The 14,926-nt window shown below is 33.8% G+C and overlaps 1 protein-coding gene and 1 long non-coding RNA gene across 2 annotated transcripts in view; one reads left to right on the top strand and one right to left on the bottom strand.

Annotated features, from left to right (window-relative positions):
- The window catches only part of LOC138713766 (ATP-binding cassette sub-family C member 4-like), a 135,193-nt gene that overhangs the window by 74,311 nt on the left and 45,956 nt on the right, over nt 1–14,926 (bottom strand). The gene's annotated exons all lie outside the window — the stretch shown is intronic.
- LOC138713770 (uncharacterized) overlaps nt 13,955–14,926 on the top strand; it is a 428,588-nt gene continuing 427,616 nt past the window's right edge. Inside the window, exon 1 of the long non-coding RNA XR_011335987.1 lies at nt 13,955–14,477. This is a non-coding gene — a long non-coding RNA (uncharacterized lncRNA). The remainder of the gene's footprint in view (nt 14,478–14,926) is intronic.

Genomic DNA, 14,926 nt, shown 5'->3' with positions numbered 1-14,926 from the left:
ATTAATTATACTTAATCACTCATTTAAAGTTTGTGTGACTGCAACCTGTGTATATTTTTGTGTGACTTTACTTCGTTTATAGTGTTTTTTTCCCTTTTTATTTCTGTTATTGTATTTGTATTCCTGGTGTTGTGGAAGAGAAGGCCTGATGGCCTTAACTGCACCAGAATAAATAAATAAATAAAATAAATAAATATCCTGTTCACCCAAATAAGATATATTGCAGCCTAAGTAGTTAAAAGAAGATATCTGTTGTATAGTTCCTTGATTAATAACTATTTTACATCGCCTATGGTTAAGTCCTCTGAAAGCCATTGTTTTAGTTTTGTTATTATAAATTTTTAGGTTATATCCTTCTGTTGTTAGCTGGAGCTGGTAAGTTGCCATTTGCAGATCATCCTCAGATTCTGCGATCAATATTTGATCATCGGCAAAAAGCATTGTATTTAATACAGTTGTTCCTAAATTTATACCAAATGCTATTTTATTCTGCCATTCTTCTATGGATTTATTGAGGTATATATTAAATAATGTTGGAGATAGCGGACAACCTTGCTTCACACCTTGGTTTACTATTGCTGAATTGCTTATCTGATTACCTAAAAATGTATTTAAAAAATTAAAATGCGATCATTTTGATCCAGAGACCACTCATTTGGTGCAATGACAATTCCTTTAACATGTTTCATAATTGTTATTACATGCAACCATAGTTTAATGAAAATTGACGTTTCTTTTAGTTTTAATGTGTATACTTTATATTACTTGCTATAATTATGTTTCCATTGAACTATGGTAATAACTTAATTTTAACCATTGTTTTCTACGTCTTCAGTAAATGGCGCTTGGCCCACTATGGTTCTGAACCCTTCAAATAACTTAAATAGTGATATGTAATTATATTTCTTTCGAAAATTAATGTAAGAATTCACGATCTCCTATGTACCATTGCCATGGAATGAATAAATGTGCTTTTTCCTCCTACTCAAAAATTTCATATTTTGCACATAGAGTTACTGCAGGAACAACAACGCTATAATCTGAGGCGGCGGTGAATATGTATTGTATTGTTATTTTAAAAGTCTTGTAGGCCTATATCCTTAAATATCAGTCCTATCAAAATTTTTCATAGAATAAAACATATCGGAAATCATTTTTAAAGAAACTTTTGTTACGTAACATGTTTAAAAAATCAATAATAAGCGAGATATTTCGATTTACTTAATTTAGGCCCCCTTATAACCCCCTTTTAAATAATGTATTTTGAATGCCATATAGCCTAAAATCTATGTTACAACGAACTTAATTTATATTCTAATTTTCATCGAAATCCGTTCAGCCATTATTGCGCGAAAGGGTAACAAACATTCAGACAGACAGACAGACATACAAAAAAAAAAAATTCAAAAAAGCGATTTTCGGTTTCAGGATGGTTAATTATACATGTTAACATCAATTGTTTTTGGAAAATCGAAAATTACCAGAAACATTTTGGCTACAGATTTATTATTAGTATAGATAAACCGCTATACTTCGATGTATATTTCCTCTTAATTTTATTTCGATATCTCGACTACAGCACTCAAACGTGTGTTTTCAGGAAGATTTATTCGATACATTTTACAAGGACCAAGGTAAGGAATTACAAGATTCATATTTTTATAGCTGTACTCAACTCTATGATTATGTCTCGTGACCAGAATATTGTACGAAATGGAACTATAAAAATTGGAAATTTATCTTTTGAAGAGGTGGAGAAGTTCAAATATCTTGGAGCAACAGTAACAAATATAAATGACACTTGGGAGGAAATTAAACACAGAATAAATATGGGAAATGCCTGTTATTATTCAGTTGAGAAGCTTTTATCATCCAGTCTGCTGTCAAAAAATTTGAAAGTTAGAATTTATAAAACAGTTATATTATCGGTTGTTCTTTATGGTTGTGAAACTTGGACTCTCACTTTGAGAGAGGCACATAGGTTAAGGGTATTTGAGAATAAGGTGCTTAGGAAAATATCTGGGGCTAAGAGGGATGAAGTTACAGGAGAATGGAGAAAGTAGCTGCACTCATTGTATTCTTCACCTGACATAATTAGGAACATTAAATCCAGACGTTTGAGATGGGCGGGGCATGTAGCACGTATGGGCGAGTCTAGAAATGCATATAGAGTGTTAGTTGGGAGGCCGGAGGAAAAAAGACTTTTAGGGAGGCCGAGACGTAGATGGGAAGATAATATTAAATGGATTTGAGGGAGGTGGGATATGATGATAGAGACTGGATTAATCTTGCTCAGGATAGGGACCGATGGCGGGCTTATGTGAGGGCGGCAATGAACCTCCTTAAAAGCCAGTAAGTAAGTACTCAACTCTAAGAACGCAATGGCACGCGTAAAATTATTGTTAATCGGAAAAAAAAAACGGACATAAATGGGACTATTTTTTTTAGTTATGAAGGAGCAAAACATTTAAACAGTTCGTAACCTTGCCCATGTCCTTGACATTCCTGGTGTAGGTAATTTTTCTCTTCAGCTCAATCCGCGGTGTTTCTGTCTTCAAATCGAGCCCGGATCTCATTCCCGGAAATAAGTGGAAACGTATCCTCTACTGGATCTAGACATTTTTATTATCTAATGTGTTTCCTGTGTTGTTTTAAGCAGCGGCCTTGCGTCGTGTTGGTTACGAGAACAGGGCCCATAATTATGGTCACGCCAAAAGCCAACGTCTGGAAATTAGATGTTGAAGGAAAAGGAAGAATCGTATTGTCTATATTTGACACTACTCCGCTCAGCCAAAACCCGTCTGCAAAACAAAACCGTAGCACACATTCTGTATTGGAAGCCTTTTTACTTGGATGGACATTTCTTTGTTTTAAAGTAACAAATATAAATGACACTCAGGAGGAAATTAAATGCAGAATAAATATTGGAAATGCCTGTTATTATTCGGTTGAGAAGCTTTTGTCATCCAGTCTGCTGTCAAAAAATCTGAAAGTTAGAATTTATAAAACAGTTATATTACCGGTTGTTCTGTATGGTTGTAAAACTTGAACTCTCCCTTTGAGAGAAGAACAGAGATTAAGGGTGTTTGAGAATAAGATTCTTAGGAAAATATGTGGGGCTAAGAGGGATGAAGTTACAGGAGAATGGAGAAAGTTACACAACACTGAAATGTACGCATTGTATTCTTCACCTAACATAATTAGGAACATTAAATCTAGACGTTTGAGATGGGCAGGGCATGTAGCACGTATGGACGAATCCAGAAATGCATGTAGAGTGTTAGTTGGGAGACCGGAGGTAAAAAGACCTTTGGGGAGCCGAGACGTAGATGGAAGGATAATATTATAATGGATTTGAGGGAGGTGGGATATGATGATTAAGGAGCGGATTCCTATGTAGGCCCTAATTAAATATTATTTTTGCGTGTGATAAAACACAATCAACAAAGTTAAAAATTCCGAACATGAAGTTTCAAACTTAAAACCCGAATTTTATTTCACATAAAAACACATATTTTCACAAAAAAATTACGTAAATACATATATATTATAAACACATAAATCTTGGAGTTTTTATACTTCAATACTTTTTTTACAAGAACTTTTAAATATTTTAAAACTAAATCAATTATGTCACGCAGAAGTACGTTATCTTTTTAAGAATTCTTGGTTGCTTCGTGTTTCTAAGCGCTGTGTGGTGTATCCGTGATCCATTTTTGTAATAGTATCGCCTCAAGTTCTGCGAACTGCTAGGCAGCATATCTGTGTTATTATTAGAGAATAAATTAACATGGACAAGGAGGAGAGATCTTGCAACACATAGGCTAATTAGGAATGTTTATTGTTGCTGAAGATGATTTCATTCCAAGCTTTGTTTGTGAAACACAACAGATAAGAGCTCGGGTATGAACATTATTTAATTTAAACAAATATCTCGTCTCTCGCTCATGTCTATCAAGTAAGGCAATATATCTTGCTGTGATTCCCTGTTATCGGGCTTCGTCAATCGATATCCTTCAAGATATGCTGAAAGATGGTTGTTTAAAAACAATTTGGCTTTCCTATTAGCAAATCTAAGCTTTTTGTGACACCATAAAAAAACTCGAAACATCCAAAAACCTGTTGTCTGAAACAAGGAGGTGCGTCCCGTGAAAATTAAACTAGACTCGCTACCAGGTTCAGAAGTACAAGTACTAAGGGACAAATTCCAGAATGTGTTTGGGAAAAACAGTGGATATAAAAAAAATGTGTAAAGTTTCTCAAATATTGTAGGGTGTGCCTGTAGGTGAAATTGACGGTGTTTGTGTTTGTGACATTCCTCTCTTTAAATATGCACGTCTGACGTCCTGTGATGTGGAAAGATCGTTTTCACAGTATAAGTCGTTGTTCAGAGATAATCGACATGCATTTGTGATGGAGAATTCGGAGATGACCTTTGTTGTTCACTGCAATTCTCGGCCAACTACTAGCACTCAAGTGTGGTTGGTGAATACCTAGTAACAATTTTTTTTTCCATGCTAAGTAAGGTATTTTTGTCATATTTAAAGGAAATATTTTATTTTTTATTTTTAGCAAACATTTTCGTACTTTTTAGCACATAAAAATAAATATATTTAAATTTTTAGCACATAAAAATCCGCTCCCTAATGATGATAGAGAGTGGATTAATCTTGCACAGGATAGGGACCGATGGCGGGCTTATGTGAGGGTGGTAATGAACCTCCGGGTTCCTTAAAAGCCAGTAAGTTAGTAACTGTTATTTGAAGTCTTGAATATGCTATTCAAAATAAATGAGATGATGATCAAGCGATAATAAGTCAACTCTGGGTATAATGAACTCGGTTATAGTGAACATTCGGCTGTAGTGAACCTAAATCGTTGGTCCCGACCCGCATACATTAAAAAGTACATTAATATTTCCGTTTATAGTGAACCCTCCCTTCTGTTATTGTGAACCTTAAAAATTTTATTGAAGTTACAAGCGTTATATCCTGACAAATTCTTATTTGAAGTCAGACCTTGTACAGGGACATCATTTTATTTTTACTAATATTTCTAATATTAACCTGGCTATACCTTTGGATTAACGGAATGAAAACTGGAAACACCGTGTGCTACCCCCTTCCACTACTGGAGTTCAATGATACTGGCGTAAAATACAAACAGATCACTTTACTAGGTATAGGAGGAAAGAAAAGCAGTTCATCCATTTACGTAAACTAGGAAATACCGCAATTTTGGGTTTAATAATTTTCATTATGTTTTTGTTTAGTCAAAATACAGTACAGTATTAACAATAAGTGTTTCTACTCACGAACTGAACTATCCATTCGGACGTATTCATTATGCAGCGTATATTATACTGTCTACACCACATTAGCGTACAATATAGAGAATGAAGTTAAATTGAAAAATAATCATAATATGGATATTTAAAAAGATTTTTTTAAGATGGTGGCCGTTCATCTCGATACAGGCTTCAGTTCTTTTGTGCATATTATCGCACTATACACTATTGTACCTAATTTCAATTACCAGTTTCGCCCTTAGTACTAGTAACTCATGTTGAAATAATTCTGTACCTACTCTATAAAAGAGTACCTTACGTACTGTAAATTCAATCTTCACTTCTGCCCGACCAGCACAGATAAAATTACTCAGACATACTATCTACTGTCCGTCCAAGTGGTTATGTCGCAGGACCGTAGAAAGGGAGGGGAAATCACGTGACAGTTAATTACTTAACGAGGCCCTTTTATTTAAGTTATTTTTGTATAATATTACGTGGACGTCAAATTCCTAGCAGAAATTAATGTTTTTGGAAAAGAGCTAAGACAGCTTAGCCACTAGCCTTTACAGAAGAGCGAGCAGAAGCAGGTGGGGGAAACCGGGATACGACGTAGGCAGTACCTATGCGCAAATATGTTTCAATATTGAAAGCTCTTTCGTCACTGGAAAACGCGAACATATTTCTGGAACGTACTATACTCACTAACTCAGTACTGCTTAGACTACTATGACCGTAAGGCGATACGCGGCCTTGCTTCTGTGTGGTGAACGGCTGGAAGTTTACTAGTAGAGGGGGGTGGGGTGAAGTACATTAAAAAACTCAGGTTACAATAAAAATTGAAGTAAAATAAAATGATGTCCCGGTATAAAATTGAAAGAATGTGTTGATAACAGCATTCTAAGTTTCTTACTCCTTTAGTCAAAGGACAGAGGTAGGATTAATGATTCCTATTAAATGAGCTATACTGTAGATCCAGGCAATGCATGACAACCTTGCCTCACTCCACCGTCGAAGGCTCGCCGTTCTGTTCTCAGAAACATTTCCATTATGACGTATAGCATCGAAACAACGGAAAATGAAATTGACTTCTTTTATTAAAAGGGGACGGACTTTATGTCCAGAGCATAAACGAAGGTAAGATTCCGATGGATTTCAAACTCCATCAACCCCCTCCCAGTTTCCATTAAGTGACCCAGGAAATTCCAAGGCTGAGTACGCAGTCACTCCATAACAACGTTTGTCATTTCTACCTGATCAGTAGACACTTCGGATTTAGTGAACCTCGGTTATAGTGAACGAAATACGCAAGTTCGAAGAGGTTCACTATATGCGGAGATGACTGTACTACGCCTAAAATTAAGTACTCGAAGTAAACCTGGTCCACAACCATTTTATACTTCATGGACCTTCCGAGATTTGAGAAAGTCTGATCTAAATGTGGTGACACCGGCAATGGTAAACTTTGACGGTCCCGGTAGTTAGGCTATGTACTTAGATTATTCTGTCTGTTTTGCGTTAAGTAACAGAGAAAATTCTTTGGTCCAGGGCACAAATCCATGACCTAACTTATCTTCATTGCAGGAAAATAAATCGCCCTATACCAAAGGCGTTAGGGCAAAGGTAAGCTACCAGCTTGAGAAAGAACAGAACGACTTCAGGTATAGCCTAGAGGTTATAAAGCTAATCAGATATGAGATAAGTTTACTTACTGTGTGTCAGAGAAATGACTGCCAAGGCCTGGCCATGATAACAAAATGAAACATGGCTGGGAAAACGAAAGCATCCTCAGTATTCCAAGATAACAAAAACTAAAGACGTCTTTGTTCATCCCAAATTCAATATTGAACCCGTCTGGATTTGAATTCGTGTGTCCGGCGTGGAGAGTCAATCCATTAATAATGCGCTTATTTGTGTCCTTAAAACAATATTTCATTTCAACATATTTTAACGACCACATTGTTCACTTATTTATAATATACTCCTTACAATTCTGCTTTCATAAAGTTGAAGGTAATCGTTAGGAGTAATATTATAATGAATGATTAAGACATCTAGTATTATCCTTCAGCGGACTAGGATTGCTGTCCTGATTTTTCTGTGGTAAGTGGTTCTTGTACAGTTTCACTTCATTTTCAAAATAATTTCCTAAACTAAATATAAACAACATCATTTATGAATGAATCATTTCTCTTTTCTTTGTTTAAATCACTGCCTGATAGATCGCAATGCTCTAAATATAATATCTCGGCCGACTTGATGCTCCCTTCGCTTCTTTGTATAATAATAGGCTATATATCACAGTCTAGTATACGAGTATACAGTCACGAAGCTTGAGTTATGAGGGTGCTAGAACAATAGATTGTGCCAGCAGTATTTCGCATTGTCTGTAATGAGGGGATATTAGCGATCCTAGTGGTGAGCAACTATCTATGGATGCATATTTACTACGTATGGAGCTTCGTGACTGTATATACTAGACTGTGCTATATATAGACCCACTGGGCCTAATGAAACGGAGAGTAAGAAAAGAGATTTCAGTGCTAAAATTTATACACCTAGTGAAATAATTGTAGTAGCTCCCGTAACTGTTTTATCAGTAAAGTTCGTTAAAGATTTTTGTAGAGAAAACAGTTCTACTGCCATTAATTCCAATAAAAGATATTTTTGTTATAGATTATCAAACAATTAATATGTGACTGTAGTCACTAAAAATGTGCAGTTATTTGTGATGCTTGCAATTCTATGCAGGAGATTTTGTTAAATGTTCAATTGTGTTTAATTATTCATAGCCCACTATGATTTGTGATGCTTGCTAATCACAGTGGGCTATTATTAGACACAATTGAACATTTAACAAAATCCCCTGAATAGAATTGGAATACAGCTATCAGTCCCCTAACTGCCCATTGTGCAATTCAAATCAAGAAATGGATTCGGAACACCTCAAAATCTGTGCTTCAGTGGCTGACCATGACAATATTTTTTTGAAAAATATTGGAGTGCAAGAGGTCAAATGACTTTATTGTGAAACGCCTGGCATTAGAAAACAACAACATTTAACAAAATCCGGCGTCGTGTTTATTGCAGTGTTGCCAATCCTAAGGAATAATCCCTAGGCTGGTTTTAGGGAATTTGAGTACCATGTGGGGATATAGGGGTAATTTATCCTAAATTCATTGTTTCTAGGGATTTTTTAATTTTCTCTTTGAAACTAAATCTTTTCTTTTATTTCGTTTTCTATTTTAAAGGTATATTTAAAATTTGAGTTAGATATTTTCTTGGAATTATATTTCTTAACAGGAATAAAAATGTTTCATAGGTGAATACGTCGCTGATAGAATTGCTGTTAAGGTAAACGTCAGCAATGACAATCAACTTCTCTTCTTTCCGACATATCTTCGCTGACCTGGCATTCCTGGAGTAGCCGTCTTGTATGCATTGAAAGTAAACATGTTGTTTACTAGCCGTTGCTTACACGTCAGCTCCTATTTGCGTTGCATATTTAATTTAATATATTTGTTTTATTTATTTATTTAATTTATTTAAATTTAAATATACAGAATACAGAATATAATTACAACTATAGAAATAGAAATAAAATAATACAATCAATATAAAAAAGCAGATACAGTAATAATAATAACAACATGTTTACTCTCAATGCATACAAGTAGTAATATAGTAATAAATTCAACCAATACAGTTTCCCCGTAAGGAAGTTAAGTAGAAGAAAATTTTTGTTTGAAATACCTCATAGAATAACCTCTTCAAATTAATATTTATTAACATAACTTATTTTTATAAGAAACTCCGCTTGTTCAAGATCAAGTTGGATACAGATAGCATACAGAATTTTTTACTGACCCATAGGCTAATATAATTAGCAAGCGTCACATTTGAGTATCAGTTTTAGTAGTTACAATCACGTATTACTTTCTTTTATTTCTCACGCAATACAGAACAAAAATCACGTTTGACAATATGGATTAATTTCTTCTCTACAAATACCTCTAATGAATTTACCACTAAAATAATTAAGCTTAGGAGAGCTCCTACAGCATTTCAATATATTCATTTTAATATTAATATCCCTAAAGCTTATTGCATCTCCCGAGTCACTATTACTTGAAATTTGAAGTTTATATAGAATGAACCGTAAGTAATATCATTAATTTATTCTTTGAGATATTTCAAACAAAAATGTTTAATAAGTACAATTTTATTTATTTATTTATTTATTTACTAGCCGTACCCGTGCGCTCTGCTGCATCCGTTAGAAATAAATATAAAGTAATTACATAATTAAAATAAGACATTTGATCCAGGGAACATTCGTGTTTGATAGAAGGATAAATCGTTTAATATGTTATTTAATTTAAATTTAATCCAAATAATTAAAATGTGATCATTTTGGTCCAGAGACACTCATTTGTGCAATGAAAATTCCTTTAACATGTTTATAATTTTTATTACATGCAACCATAGTTTAATGAACATTGGCATCATTTAGATTTAATGTGTATACCTTATTTTACTTGTTATATGTTTCCATTGAATTATGGTAATAACTTAATTTTAACCCTTGTTTTCTACGTATTCAGTAAATGGCATTTGGCCCACTATGATTCTGAACCCTTCAAATAACTTAAATTATATTTAAAAATATATATATTATATAACATTACATTATATTACATTATATTATATTATATTATATTATATTATTATTATATAATATAATATAATATTATATTATATTATATTACATTATATTATATCAGAAGTTACTGTAATAACATTATAGCATTATGTCCATCTAGAGAAACTACACTTTCCAATGGTGAAATAATAAATAATTATACAAATCGGTTAATTTAGCTTCCGATATTACTTCATACAAACACAGAAACATTCTCTGTAGGCTATGTTTCATAGCTTTCGATTGTTGCTGTCCAAGGCCCCTTATAGACGAAGTCATTTGTTTTTTATTTCATTATACGGCCTTAGATGGCAGTTACTTTAATTTTAAAACTCGTTTATCTCATTAAATATTAGTCCTATCAAACTTTTTAGGGAATAAAACTTATCGCAAATTATGTTTAAAGAAACTTTTGTTATATAACATTTTTCACAAAAATCAATAATAAGCGAGATATTTCGATTTATTTAATTCAGGCCCCCTTATAACCCCCTTTTAAATAATGTATTTTGAATGCCATATAGCCTAAAATCTAAGTTACAACGGACATAATTTATATTACAATTTTCATCGAAATCCGTTCATCTATTATCGCGTGAAAAGGTAACAAACATACAGACAGACAGACATACAAACGAAAATTTCAAAAAAGCTATTTTCGGTTTCAGAGTGGTTAATTATATATGTTAGGACCAATTATTTTTGGAAAATCGAAAATTACCAAAAAAATTTCGGCTACAGATTTATTATTAGTATAGATTTATTTATTTATTTATTTATTTATTTATTTATTTGTTTATTTATTTATCCTGGTAGAGATAAGGCCATCAGGCCTTCTCCTCTCCTCTACCAGGGCATTGCAACTACAATATTAAGAATACAATTACAATTATAATTACGATTAATATTAAATTTACAAATAAAATAAAAATCAAAGTACTAAAAGATTATCTGATTAATAAAAGCTAAACAGTTTACCGTAAAAGTTAAGAAGAGAGAAGCATTTCTTTTATTGATTAAGTAAAAATTAAGCCTACTCTACGCAGTAAGAAAATGCTTAATAAGCTTGCTTTTGAACGCTACTAAATTCCGACAGTCTCTGTTGTCACTGGGTAAGGTATTCCAGTATTGTGTATGATGATGAATACGATGATTTCTTATGTGTTGGTATCGGTAGAATGCGTGCGTATGAAGAGATTATGATATCACAGTCTAGTATATACAGTCGCGAAGCTCAATACATAGTAAATATGCAAACATTAGGTAGTTGCTCACCACTAGGATCGCTAATATCGCCTCATTACAGGCAATGCAAAATAGTACCGTCACAGTCTATTGTTTCTAGCACCCTCAAAACTCAAGCTTCGTGATTGTATATAGTAGAATGTGATGATATGATGACAGGTAACTGAAACGGGAGCTCATTTTTGCTTCATTTTAGAGAAAAAAATTGTTTTATGTGAAATATTTCATAGCGTATTTTGTGAAAACCATTTATTTAATTCCCAATATGCTCAGTTTATTTAAGAGAGCAGTGTATTATGATAATAATAAATGATTGAAAGAATTTTAGTTTTGTCCTTTAAATGTGTAGGAATTTGATCCGAACAAATGTAACATTTTAAAATTCCTTTGCAGTACGAAAAGTTACATTTGTTCAGATCAAATTTCTGCATATTTAAAGGACAAAACTAAAATTCTTTCAACCATTTATCATCAGCTCTCTTAAATTGACTGAGCATATTGGAAATTAAGTCAATGGCTTTCCCAAAACACGCTATGTATAAAGCAATTTTTTTCTCGAAAAGGAAGCAAAAACGAGCAACTTTTTTGTTTGAAATATCTCAAAGACTAACCCCATGAAATTGATGACATTAAGGTTCGGCTTTTATATCGCATACCTTGTAAAATACTGTCGTATGTCGTAAATCACATATTACTTTCGTAAATTATTTCCAACGCTATTTCACTAGTTGAAGGTATGGAATTCAAATAATAAAATGGTAAATTATCAAATGTTTTGGTACCTATTTATTAAAATATTTTAGCCACCGGCGTGGCTCAGTCGGTTAAGGCACTTGCCTGCCGGTCTGAAGTTGCGTTCGGGCGCGGGTTCGATCCCCGCTTGGACTGATTATCTGGTTGGGTTTTTTCCGAGGTTTTCCCCAACCGTAATGTGAATGCAAGATAATTTATGGCGAATCCTCGGCCTCATCTCGCCTAATATCATCTCGCTATCAACAATCTCATCGACGCTAAATAACCTAGTAGTTGATACAGCATCATTAAATGAACTAAAAAAAAATTAAAATATTTTTACAACAGTATTTTATTAGGAAATAGCGTATTTTTACGAATCACAATTTTCGAGTTACGACACTATTTTACTGGGAGTGCAATATAATCTGTATTTAGTTTTCAAGAATTGTGCAGTTTCGATATATTAAGATTTCCACTGGTCACTTGATATCCTTTATTGTTTCCCAAAATATTTTATACATATAGCATTACAATGTAGAACTGTTTATTCAGTCTATGGTCACTATTCATATATGTTCATGATGATCTTATAACAGCCGTGGCGAAAATGCGACTCACGAGCACATTGTGGTTCGCAATGATAGCTGTGCATGTCCCTTGCTTCCTACCTTCCCCAACCCCCACCCTCTCACTCACTGGAGTCAAACTCCGTTCCATTTGCATTTGTCTCTGACCTGCGAGTGGCGTATCGTCGCAATGTCTCTCTCGAAACCATGTACCTCTACAAAAACGAAAGTTTCAAGTAGGATGGGAGGACGCATTTTTTTGCTGCCAATATGATGAGAATATTAAATGTATGTTTTCATCACAAGTATTACGAGGAAAACTGTTGTATAACATAAAATGGCATTATACTACATATCACTCATGAAACATTAAAATGTTAAGTGTTGTTGTTGTTATTATTATTATTATTATTATCTCTGTACGTAGCTCTTTTTTTCAGTATATGTACGATTAATGCGGTTAGATCTTCAATTTAAACTCACAGATTTACAATGTAATGTTAAAATATGAAAGTTAGATGTAAGGACTTGACAAATGTTGAACTTTTCACATCTTTGCCAAAAAATAAATATTCGAAGTTTTGTTCTTTCGCTTGCTCTGTTGAAGCCATGTTCGCTACAACTTACGTTTGTGAAAAATTATTTTCAACAATGAAAATATTAAAAACCAAATTTACATCACGACTGACAGATAAATACCTTCGTGATCAACTACGACTGGCAGTAAGTGACATAATTCCTGATTTTGAAAGTCTGTCGCAGAGACATTCTGAAGGCAGTTAATTTTAGGTTGTGATAATGTGTCCTATGTTTTCTTGTTCATTTCTTTCTTTGTTGTACGTACTAAACATTAGTTTGTAACCTTATAGGCCTACGGTCTTACTAATAAAACCCTATATACAGACGTTTAACTGTCTTATACTTATACAATGAGTAGCTCGTTTATAAGTCGTGTGTAAATTCCTTACTAATAATCACTACATACGTCGTGTATAACAGTACAACTGTTACACAGCTACGTCATAGTTTCGTCATTACTTCGTTACGAAAGGTAATAGAATATCTGAGGTTTTCTATTGCATCCGGTAGAGCGCTCTAGTGTGGCGTGTTAAATATCGATAGTACAACTGGCTCTAATCGATTACCACACTACATTTTGGTCAAAGAATACAAGCTATAGCAATATTATTCTAATAATTCAATGATCTTTGGTTTGTTCTTCTGTGGTTACAAGGTAACCATCATCATAAAATGACAGTCGATACGAACAGCTGTTACAGGGGCGGCCATTTTTTCGCTATATACAACGCTTAAACAAGGGGTTTCGTGTATATAACTACTGCAAAACAATTCCCATTGTATAGTTACAGCCTGTTTATACGTCCATAGCTTATTCACAGTTTATTAGAAACGTTTTCTGTCTCAACTCTGCATAAGTCTCGTATAAAAACTGTATACTGTTTATTAGTAAGACTGCTACTGTATAAAATTATATTTAAGCGCTTGACGTAGAGAAAATGAAAATCCGTTAATAAGTCAGACAGTTGCTTCACTTCCCCTTCGGGTGTCCTCCCTCCACAGGTGCTATGCACGTTGCAGGTTACACAGTGGCTCGGCGCACGATCACATTTTCGACACAGCTGTCTTATAAGTTTCAATTTTTTCCCTTAATAGATGTCGATATTGTGCGCATTCCATTGGTCCACTGTCTGTCCCCGCACACAACCCACCCCCCTCACCCTGTGGTCCCAGTGGTGAGTTTGGAGGGAGGGAGGGAGGGATGGCGGAAACCTATAATTTGTCCAGAACTTCAGTTCCGCTGAGTTAGCTCGCTACGTAATGCGCGTTTCCGTTGTTTATAATTTGTGTCGTGTGTGATAGAGCCAAAGTTAATTATTGTGTATTCGAAGACCTTACCTTTAAACGTGCGACAACCATACAGGTGCGTAATACACTAATATTTATTATTTTATTTTAGGCCTAATTAAAGGTAATATTCATTAAACCGGTAACTACACTAATTATTGCTACCGGTACTTCGAAATCTGCTTTCTACCGCTCATGTTCTTATAATTAGATTTATCAATTACTTGCCACTACTAAATTGCCTTTGTAATGTAAACATATGTACCGTGACAATATTAATTCCTGATATAACTTAATTCACATAATAGGCATCAGCCGATTTCGCAGATTCATAATAAATAAAATTATCCTTTTGGCGAACGTTAGACCTACCAATATTTTTTATTATACCGTACATTTTATTTTACATTCGCTTGTCTTTAAAATAATCTAAATAAAAACGTGTTCTATAGCTGGAACATTCACGAACCCAATCAATATACATGAAAAAATAAATTAATATTATAATCATGAAATAATAATTTT

The sequence above is a fragment of the Periplaneta americana genome, chromosome 14 (genome assembly GCF_040183065.1).
Source record: "Periplaneta americana isolate PAMFEO1 chromosome 14, P.americana_PAMFEO1_priV1, whole genome shotgun sequence".
Lineage (NCBI taxonomy): Eukaryota > Metazoa > Arthropoda > Insecta > Blattodea > Blattidae > Periplaneta > Periplaneta americana.
Note: the sequence above shows the minus strand (reverse complement) of the source record. Positions and strands in the feature narration are given on the sequence as shown.